This window comes from Macaca fascicularis, chromosome 2, assembly GCF_037993035.2.
Source record: "Macaca fascicularis isolate 582-1 chromosome 2, T2T-MFA8v1.1".
In the NCBI taxonomy this organism is placed as follows: domain Eukaryota; kingdom Metazoa; phylum Chordata; class Mammalia; order Primates; family Cercopithecidae; genus Macaca; species Macaca fascicularis.
The window spans coordinates 126211611-126223093 of NC_088376.1; the positions used below are offsets into that span (position 1 = coordinate 126211611).

The 11483-nt window shown below is 39.5% G+C and overlaps 1 long non-coding RNA gene across 1 annotated transcript; it reads left to right on the top strand.

Annotated features, from left to right (window-relative positions):
* Positions 1 to 1086: 1086 nt before the first annotated feature.
* LOC135969525 (uncharacterized) lies at positions 1087 to 10998 on the top strand. The gene is made up of 4 exons (XR_010584784.1): positions 1087 to 1204; positions 1912 to 2053; positions 5492 to 5611; positions 9669 to 10998. It is a non-coding gene; the product is annotated as an uncharacterized lncRNA (long non-coding RNA).
* Positions 10999 to 11483: the final 485 nt, after the last annotated feature.

Sequence of the window (11483 nt, forward strand, 5' to 3'; positions counted from 1 at the left end):
TTCTCTGTGTTTGAGCTTTCTTAGGATTATAATCTTTCATGCTGCTTGCATACAGTCATTAAAAATTCATTGAAAGTTAGGCTAGTTTATCTTCATTAGCATTTTACTAGATTTTTCTTCCTCCCCCAATTCTACCAGGGTTAAAGTAATTGTTTTCCTCTCTTAGGAAGGTCTTACCACTTTCTGGAATTTAGCTTTTTGGGTTTCCTTACCCCCTCAGCCTTCTGTAGCTTATCCAGTGTACCCTTATTAGGGATACATTGGAAATGATGGTCTTCTAGGCCTTAATCCTAGGTCATTTTGAATGATACCTTCTAAATCTAAAGTCATTGGCAATCTGAATAAACTGTCAGAGACAATGTGGATATTACATATTTGTGTAATCAGAAACTGCCTCATAACTTCTCTTTTTGGCTTTTTGATAGTTGAATAAAAGACTCAGCAACACAGCAACTAATAGGAAACAGGGGATGATGTAAGGTGATACACCAACACTTGCTTAAGGCAATCCTAGTCAGGACCCAGCATGGCTAGAGCACATAGTGGTTTTGTTCTTGTTGGGTTTTGGCTGCTTTATTTTTGTTATAATTTTGTTTTCTAAGTATTATTTTGTTTGAGGACAATAAAATGTCTTCTTTATATGACAGGTATTAAGGTGGTTACTTTTGCTTTTAGCAAATGCATAGGAGGAAAATCTAAGCTACATTCTATGAAAAAGCTACATTCTATGAAAAAATATCATATCATTCTATGATATTTGGAATTTGGCCAAATATCAAGCAGTTAGGTCATGAGTGGAGTTAGCATCGCTGATGGGTCTCTACACTAGGGATCGAGTTATTTTGGATCTGCTGCTCCATTGTTGCACAGGGAAAAGAGAAAAAAAAACACTTTATACCCCAGAAAAGTGGAGGACAGCGCTTTGACGGGTATCTCAACCTTGAGGCACTGACTCTCTTGCTGACTCAAGAATTCATATCCCTGGGGATTCTAGGTCTAACTTAAGCTCCCAATATTCCTGTTCTATTAATTAAATCATCCACTTCACACAGGCATAAGGAGATTCTACTTAATTTTGAAAAGTCTAACCTTTCTAGCACTTTCTCACATTTCTTAATGTTGGTCTTTTATAGGATGGATAGTTCAGTCCCCAGAAAGTCTATTAAATCATCTACAAGGGCAAATGAATGACATTATGTGCAAGGTGAGTTTGCAGAAGAATTGATTATTTTCTCAGCTGATATCAGTGGAAATCTACTGAGTCTCTACTGTGTTCGTGAAAAACAGATCATGTTTGACAAATGTGGCTGGATATTTTTATACATTTCCTCTATTGCCTGATAAGTGGGAGTGAGGGAGGTGGAATTTATCTGAATATTTGTAAAGTGCATGACACTGAGCACATAGGTGGAATGATTTATGAAACTAGTAATGCTTCCTTTCTTGCGAGAGTAGAAGTCATCTAGATCAGTGCTTAGAAATATAGGCTTTGGAGTCACTTACCTGGGTTTAAGTCCTGATTGCACCATTTGTTTGGGCTAATTTCTATGTCCTAATTTTCTCATGGTAATAGAGATATCTATTATTTATCTCTTGTTGTTCTTTTGAATATGTGCAATGATATTTGTATAGAATTTTGCACAGTGCCTGGCACACAGTTGGTTCTTACTAAGTGGTAATGACTGTAATAGGAGGAAATTAGAAGGCTTCAAGAAAACCCAATAGTTAGTATAGTAATAACTCTCATGGACTTTCCTCAGTTGTATACTCATTTTATTCTAGCCTGGAGGTGTGATTGGATATTTTCTGCCAGTACAATTGACTAGCAGAGAATTAGTTGCTCAAAATATGTTCAACTTTCTAATGCATGATAAGATTTAGCCTGAGTATCCGGTTTGATATTCTATTTAGGTCCTGCATAGTTCAATATTAAATGGAGTTTCTACCCTAGCATGAAAGGAGGAAGAGAGAAAATTGGCTCCAAGAGGAATTCGGCTCCAAAATTCCCCGAATGTTAGAGTGAGACCATCTGGAATTCAAAATGTTACTGTAGGTAACTGACAGTTGAATATCGGAAGACATAGGAAATAGAAGGCTAAGGTGAACATTATTTCTATTCCTATACTCAGGTAAGAATGTTATCGGGGTCATGAGTTACAGATCCTGCATAATAATGCCAAACAGAGAACAAAAGAACAGTTATTAATATTATATCTGATTATTTAGCTATTTCCTTACCCACTTCCCACTACCAAGAAGAGAGGCAAGAGGCAGAGTGTATAGTGGTTAAGATAAGCCAAGAGGCTGGAATCAGGGAGTCTGGATTTGAATCTTTGTATTGCCTCTTTGTAGATCCTCAGCCTCAGTTTCCGCAAATGAAACACTGTAGTAACAATGCTTACATTACTGGGTTCTTGTGAGTTAAAAGAAGATAAGGTATGTAAAATATGATGCTCAATATAGCTTAACTTTTCTTTTTAATTCAGAACAAAAGCTCAGTCTTATATATTCCCCCTCTTAAGGCTGACGGTGCATGAAGAATTGGATGTCAGGTGAGGTGATTCTGGGCCATAAACCACATTTTCAACTATACACTCACAGTGGTTATTATCTGGGGTCTGCATAGAAGAATAGAAAAGGTGACGAGGTGGTATTTCTTACTTTATTTTCTGAATTCAGGCTAAGTATCTAGCTGTGTGTAAGAGCTTTGAAATCTTCAAGGTATCATTGGTGTCAGTGCCAAGAATAAAACTGTGCCAAACCACCAATGACTGCCGTGGCTTAGCCAAGCATTGATCAGTCAAGGCTCAAGGCTTTGAGATATGTGCTAGGAGCTGTTCTGGGGAAAAAGAATCACTGGCTATAGAGTCAGCAAGCCAGCAATAATGTGCTCATCCTTTCATCAGGGGAGTCAGAAGTGCTTATAGGTATCAAGGGGCTTGCTTGCAGCAAATACTCACACTCAAGACATCTCCCTTTATGAGCCCTTTTGTGGTCCCCCACCATTTCTGTCCAACTGTAGAGTAAAATTTCTTATTTCAACAGAGAAAGTTTTCAATTACTGGCTGCTATCCTAATTATATAAAAAGTTAGATGCCCAGAACAACAGAGTGGAATCTTAACACACTGTCTAATTTATCTTTGTGGTTCCCTGGGCTTAGCACAAAGCTTAACATACTGATTCTTTTAAAAAAGTTTGTTGACCATCTCATTTATACTGTCACATCTATTCATGTACAGAGACATCCAACCTAATTTATCATGCCCGTTGTATAGATAAGAATGTTGATCTTCAAAGAGGGGAAGGAACTTGCTCAGAATCACATCCCTACTCAGTAGTTGAGCAACACTAGAGTTCTTTGATTGCAAGCAACAGCAATCCATTGCAGTAACTTAAGCAATAGGCAGATAAATCGACAGACAAGTAAGAAGATACTAGTCAACTTGTGGAATTGAAGGGAGAGCTGAAGGTTTAGGTTTTGGAAAAGACATGGATAAGCATCCTGAGGGGTCCTGATGGCAGGAACTCACAAGTAGTCTCTCCATGATTCTGCCATCAGGTCTTCCATCCTCAACCACCTCATGTATGTGACTCCCAAGATTCAACATTCTGGAGGGAGATTCTGATTGCCATCAAGTCAAATCTTCAGTCCTCCACCTAAGCTGTGGTCAGGGACTCTGGACTCCGTGATTGACATCCCTCTGGAACACATAGGGTCAGAGTCAGGGTCAAATTCTCAAAGGATGCTGAGAAACCAGAAAGACAAACAAAAACATGTATGAAAAGAGTATACACTGCCTGTTTAAAACAGGACAAACTCTTTCCCAAGGGCAAAAATTTAACTTTAAAACATATGCAATTTAACTTTCTAAAAAGTTTAGAAATAGGCACCCGCTTGATATAAATGATTTCTTTATAGCTTCAGACTGATCAAGGCCCTTGGGGCTACCTCCAGCTTTTCTTCCTGATGCATGGCCCTGTTTCTGTGTTGGAAGTAAGGAAACTTGCTGTTCCAGAGCTTAACCTATATCTAGAGAATGATTCAGACATAATGAAGAAAGCACCTGGTGTATAATATCTTAGCCCTTGCTGTGCATTTCAATGCCTTAAAAAATCCTATTTGCAGGATTGTTAAAAATTGTATTACTCATATCTTGGACAAAACCAGGGTTATTCTGAAGTAAAACTTTGACCCAGGGAGAAAGCACATTAGCCCAAGGATGAAGCGGACTGGGTTTGGGTCTGTCATTTGCTAGTTTGGACAAGGCTGCTTTACCTTCCTTGACTTTAATTTGTTAATATATATTATTAATGAAGATGTTGAACTACACACTTTTTATTGAAATAGTATGACAAGTGAATGTGAAGATAAACAAATGCCTTAAAACTTAATAAAACTAAATTTCACTTTACGGATGGGCCTGACTTTCATCCTTTTAAACACAATTTTGAGACATATGCAAACAGACAAGATAGACACCAATCAAACTTCAAAAAAATTATTTAAATTGCATATCTATCCTGGCTCCCAGACAATGCAAATCATCATTGATATATTATGGCCAGTACCTCTGCCCTCTGTTGAACTGGGTGTTCTGAACGCCTGAGCACTCTCAAAAGCCCCCTCTCCTCACTACTACTTCCCCAAGTTATGAGTAACTTGGATAAACTGGTGGGCACAGAGGGTTAACGGCCCACCCACCCTCTTTTTAATGACTTTCTCAGAAACAGAAGTGTGAGGCAATGATGGTATTCAATCGTAACTCTTGGATCTCATTTGAGGCACTTGGGCAAGTTCCTCTCTGAATATAAACATTAAACAGCAAATAAGCATAAACAAAGAGAACATTATTAGAGAGATTCTGCAAATATCTTATACATTCTTTCTTTTTATATGTATAATTAAACTTCTTTGGTGGTGCCTATAGAGTTTAATACTCATATTTTATTTCCACCACTGCAAGGAGATAGGAAGTAACATTGGATATCAGCAGGTCTTCTTGAATAACCCAGACACTCTTCTGAATTCTAAGGATAGAGCCTTAAGCCTTGTTCTCAAGGAACCCATAGGTGGTGGGGTGTGGAGAGGGAGTACTCTCCATTATCCCTTCAATGCATAATAAATAGTTGTAATCAATATCTACCTGTACGTTTGGCTAAAAGCCAGCTTCTGCAAAGCCCAGTCAGGAGCTCAAGTGTTCTGTTCCCCCAGCTGTGAATCAGAGGAGGGAGGGCATGAAGGAGACATAGAAGACAGATTCATGAAGAATACTTGTTACTTTTATATGTGATCTGCAACTTTAAGAATTTTTTTTTCCTGATACTACCAAAATGAATTCATCAAAAGATAGCCTAATGATGACACTTCTCTGCCACTTTGCTGTTATTAGACTCCAGGGAGTAAATGTCTCTCATTATTATAAAGAGAGAATTATGGGCTTTTTCTCCATGAGCTATAAGACAATCTTATCTTCATTTTCATTCTTCCAGGTGGTTATGCTGAACATGTAAATATTCTCCCTGCTGTGCAGATTAGTGCAGCTGGCCAAAGATGCTTTATTTTAAATATGTGGATGCAGGAAGAGAAAAGTATCAGAAACACTGCATGGGGTAAGACTGTCCTGGCTGCCAGGGTCTTGGTTCAGATGGTGGTAGCAATGGGACTTTTGCTGGGACCACGTTGAATCTGTACTTTGTCTTAGTCAAGGTTTGTTTTTTGTTACAATTATCATGTGCCTCCTCAAATGAGCTGAAATATTAAGGGGCTATAGTGTAAGGATACAGGAGCATTTTATGGGGTATTAATTATAATCTGACCTCTGAAGAGTCTGGGTTGAAAAATTGAGTATCTATTCTCTGTCTCTCCTTCTCTCTCTCTCCTCTCTCTCTCTCTCTCTCTCTCTCTTTCTCTGAGGCCATATGGTCTCTCATTTTCATTTATTTTTGCACCTCCGCTTCATTCTTCTCTTTTTTCGACACTCCTGCTGAATCTCCATCTCTGCCCATATGGCAGAAGACAGCTGCCCCTGGCTTCCTTATTCACATGCCCTTGACATTCACTTGTCAAGCGAGGAGTGAAGACTAAAACTCTCATATCTTTTTCTTTAAGCTCCTAGGAAAGAGTCTCTGATCAGCCCACTTGGGCCCATTTTATCTACCTATGGTTTAATCAGGAATTTCATGGAAATCCTAAAGGCCAAATACGGACCCCTAAGAAAAAAAGAACTCCTTAGTTAGCACTGTGGTGAGCCCTTCATGGGCATTGTCTTTGTCTAAAGTTTACAGAAATCCTATGAGGTTGCTATTACAATCTAATTTTATATGTAACAAAGCAGAGTCTCAAAACGGTTAAGTAATTTGCTCAGGATCATACACTGATTTTTAGTTTATTTAGAGACAGGGTCTCACTCTGTTGCTCAGGCTGGAGTGCAGTAGTACAATCATAGCTTGCTGCAATCTCAAATTCCTATGCTCAAATGATCCTCTAGCCTCAACCTCCTGAGTAGCTAGGGCTAAAGGCGTTTGTCACCACAACAAGATAAATTTTTGTTTCAATATTTAATATTTTTGTAGAGATGGGTTCTTGCTCTGTTGCCTAGGCTGGTCTTGAACTCTTGGCCTCAAGTGATCCTCCTGCCTAAGCCTCCCAAAGCACTGGGATTACTGCTGTGAGCCACTGCTCTCTGCTCCCTCACCTTCCCCCGCAAGCTTTTTACCACTACCATCTCTTGCTCCTAAACAAAGTTTCTCAAATTTTAGTCAGCATCAGAATCACTTGCAGGGCTCATTGAAACCAATATATCTGGGCCCTATATTCAGAAATATTGATTCTGCAGGCCCAGGGATGAGGCTGGAGAATGTGCATTTCTAACAAGCTCTTTTGTGAAGCTGATGCTGTCAGTTCAAGGTCCAAAGCTACTTGGTCCTTGCTACTTCGAGTAGTACTGCTCTAAATGATCAAGAAGTTAATGTTCTCATGAATTAAGAAATCCCTTTGAATTGTAGCTGAATCCCATAAATAATCAGAATTAAAGAAATTCCTGTGAGCTCATTTATTTGCTTTGTCTATTCCTGATATTTTGCTCATTCTGTTTTTAACTCATCTTCCTAAGAAAGAAAACCCTTTCTGACTTGGGACACTTGCATTTAGAGGGAATCTCAGTAGTCCTGGATACATACATAATTTTGGAGGCTATTATAGAAGCCACTTACATAATTTTCCCCTTAACCCTCCAGTGAGATTTTTAAAAATCACTGCAGTGCTCATCAGAGAAGTAATTCTGAATAACATTGCCTCACTAGGAGATGGCAGAGATCGGTTTCCTGAACTAGGGTATATATGAACTTCACTCTTCTAATCCCATATAGTTTCAAACAGTTTTGCAGTCAGCAAGGAAAACGAAGAAACTACTACTACGCATAGTGATGAATCACACATGCCAGGTGTTGCATAAGAAAAACGAAGCATACTTCATGCCTGCATTTATATAAAGTTTTAAACAATCAAGATCTATGGGGATGGATGTTAAGACCAGACCGTGGTTGCTGTTGGAGCAGGATAGAGACTGCGGGGCACGGGGTAGGGGTTGGGGAGGTGCATTCCCAGGAGTTGGTGATGTTCTGTTTCTGATCTGGAGGCTGGTTACATGGGCATGTTCAGTTTGTGGAAATTCATGAGCTTGTATACTTATGAGCTGAGCACTTTTCTGTGTCTATTGTTATAGCCAGTATAAAAGATTCAGAGGTGTTTAAAAAACGAGTCATTTGTAGAAAAGCAGTGTATGAACTGTATTGACAAACCTATTGCCAATGTGCTATACTTTGACATCCAGAAAGAATAAGCCTGAAAGGAAACATTCCAAACCATGACTGCCTCTGGGTGGTGGAAATGTGACTGGATTGACTTTTTGGGCTTTACTGTACTGTCTACATTTTCTGCAATGTGCGTACATTACATTTATTAATATATCTTAACATATTTAGTTTTTATTTAAAACATTGATTTTGTTAAAGTAGGAGTAAATAAGAGGACCCAATCCCACCAAATTCAGAAACAGACACATTCTGCAAATGTCTATTTAATACAAATGTCAGAATAAAAAAGTGGCCCTGGTAATTGTGGGGCCTTGACAATTACTTTATCCCATGTAAATGGTATTTCCCAAGGGCCTCTTTCAGGTTCTATTGGTATTTATAAAGCAGGATTCATGAGGAAAAGTTACTTAGGAAGCAAGGAAATGATCATTTTGTGAGGTTTGCAAAACAGGATACAAACATTCAAGGGACAAGTGATAATGATAAATTAGATTTTTGACCAAAGCTCAGAGATGCTAAAAACTCCAGAAGATTCATCAAGTGTTCTCCAATACTTTTAGTATTTGTGACAGTGACAAAACTGAGTAAAAATATAGATGTGTTTGTGGCCGGAATTTATAATGCATTCTTTCATTATTTCCCCTTGAAACTCTAGTAGGATAAAGCTTTTCAGAGAGGTTATACATTTTATGTTAAGCATCTCAATGTTTTTGATGAAAGAAACAATTAAATTTTCTTGAGTATTAAAGAGGAAAAAAGAATGATGATGTGATCTTCAATTCTGGTCTGTAACTATTTCCTGAAATTTCACTATCCCTGACTATATCAAACACCTAAGGAAAGGAGAGGAGCCATGGATAACAGAGCCCGGTGCTAATCTGGTTGGCTGAGTGTAGACTGCACTTGTTATATTTTGGAATTAGTTTCCTCAGGTTTGAATCCTGGCTCTCCCAATCACTGTGTATGGAACTTAGGGAAAATCATTTAGCCTATCTGAATCTCAGCTTCCTCAGCTATAAAATGTGAGTAACTTTTATTCCTTCCTCATAGGGTCATTATAAGGATTATACAAAATTACATGTGTACCATTTATCATTTTTTTGCTTTTCGTCTCCAAATTTACCCTTCGATACCTGCTCTGTAATAATGGTGGACTTCCTTGAAGCATTTATCCTTTACTATAAGCACAATGTTAAGCTTTCTTAGTAGCAGGCACTGGAGGCACATCAGAGGAGAAAAGGGGCTCTCTTGTGTGTTCCAAGAGCTGCACTGACAGTCATTGGTGTGGAAGGGAAGACATGTGGTGGGGTTCTGCCCTTATCATGAAGCCAGAGCATGAGTCCCTCCATGACTCAGCAACCCCGGTTAGTCTCACCTGTCCATGGTCTTTTCAACAGAGCACTACACATTCAAGCTTTCTGCCCACACCTCTCCAACACCCTCTGCAATCCTGCACGTCCAGTTACCAGCCATACCACACCTATGCCCCAAGGTTTACTTCCTGCTTGTCCAGCAACTGTGGACCAGCTCTGACCTAGCAAAACAGCAAATTTCTCTACCACCTAGTGAGTTGCAAACCTTCTCCAATTAGGTCTGAATCCCAGCCTTGGGAAGGTGGCCCCCTTCCAAGTATGTCCTCTTTTGGGTACTCTCCCTCAGCTCTGCTACCTTCTGGAGTTCTCTTACAATTATTTGCTTTTACTTGGATTCTGCAAACTTTTCCTGTAAACAATACAGTGAGTTAAACAGGGGAAGCTCAGAGTCAACAAAAATACAGCCTAGGGACAAATTCAGCCAGTGACTTGTTTTTGTGCAGCCTATGTTTTAAGAATGTGTTTTTACATTTTTAAAGGCTTGCTTAAAGAATGAGGAGGAGGAGGAGGAAGAGAAGAAGGAGAAAGAGGAGGAGGGGGCCACAAATGAGAAGAAAAGAAGGAGGAAGACTAGAAGGAAAAACAGACCTCACCTGGCTTGCAATGCCTAAAATCATACCATGTGGTCCTTCATAGAAAAAACATCTGAGACCTACTGAAGTATACCCTAGCAGTCTGTATTTTAACAAACCCCCCTGGTGATTCCGATGAGAGCTAAAGTTGAGAACCACTGGATTCAGAGAGTAGCTGAACCACTGACCACAGTGTTGGTCCTTAACCTATTGTACAAATTGACCAAAAGTAATTGAGGATTTGTGTGGGAGCTGGCAGAAAATAATTCTCTTCTCTTGAGTAGCGTGGTGTGAAGATGGAAGTTCTGCAGCTGTTTTGATACCACAGGGGGTGTCTGGAGCTGGCAGGTGACAGGCAAGATCCTGAGGACTAAGCCAATGCCACAGTAAGCAAGACAAAAAGGCAGGCAGAACTCGTGGCCTGGTGGCTTCCCTGGAGCTGCTAGATCAAGCTCACCTGACTCAGGACTTGTCAGATACACATGTCCCAACAAATTCACTCTAGAGAGGTGTTTTTCAACTTCAGCACTGTTGATATTTGGGGTCAGATAATTTTTTATTGTAGAGGGTTGTCCTCTGTCTTGTAGGCTTCAACCACATCCTGGGCCTCTACTTTCTAGATATCAATCAGCCCAGCTCCTTAGTTGTGGCAACCAAAAGTGCCTTCGATATTGCCAAATGTCCACTGGGAGCAAAAATCACTCATAGTTAGCAAACACTGCTCTAGAGTTTAAACTGGTTTGACCAGTTGAAACTGGTCTTGCTTTGAAGAATATTATAACATAAATGTCATCTCAAAACCCACATTCCATATTATCCCCAGAATTTCTGGGCATTGTTTCTAGTGGGCTTGTGCTCAAGGTTCCTATTCGCAGTGGATGTTTAACTTTGATGTGTGTCTTTCTCTCTGTTCTGTGTAACGCACATGACACTCTGTTCTCATTTTCTGATTTCCATGAAATCACTTTTGTGGGCACAATGGGCATGGAGAGCAACCCTACAAGGGTAGTCAATAAAGGATAGACATTTGATCTTAGCCAAAAGGCTGAGAATTGATTAATGAAGGATAGAAACAAGGTATGTGTGCTTACATGTATTCTATCACTGTTGGGTATGAATCTTGGAAGGAAGAGTAAAATGTAGACTGGTCAGATTGGATAATTACCAGGTTTACTTGGTGATGCCCTCGTTTTGCTACTTAATAAGATTCATCTTTTCTTTTCTCTTCTCTTCCCTTCCCTTCTTCCCTTCCCTTCCCTTCCTTCCTTTTCTTTTTTCTTTCTTCCTTCTTTCTTTTTCTTTCTTTCTTTCTTTTTCTTTCTTTCTTTCTCTTTCTCTCTTTCTTTCTTTCTTTATTTCTTTCTCTTTCTCTCTTTCTTTCTCTGTCTTTCTTTCTTTCTTTCTTTCTTTCTTTCTTTCTTTCTTTCTTTCTTTCTTTCTCTCTCTCTCTTTCTCTCTCTTTCTTTCTTTCCCTGTTTATTTCTTCTCTCTCTCTCTGTTTCTGTTCCCCCCCCCCCCCCCACCCAGAGACAGGGTCTTGCTCTGCTACCCAGACTGGAGTGCAGCAGCATGAACACAGCTCACTACAGCTTCAAACTCTTGGGCCCAAGCAATCCTCCCACCTCAGCCCTAGAAGTAGCTGGGATTACAGGCACTTTGCCACCATGCCTGGCTAATTTTTTTTTTTTTTGGTAGAGACAAGGTTTTGCCATGTTTCCCAGT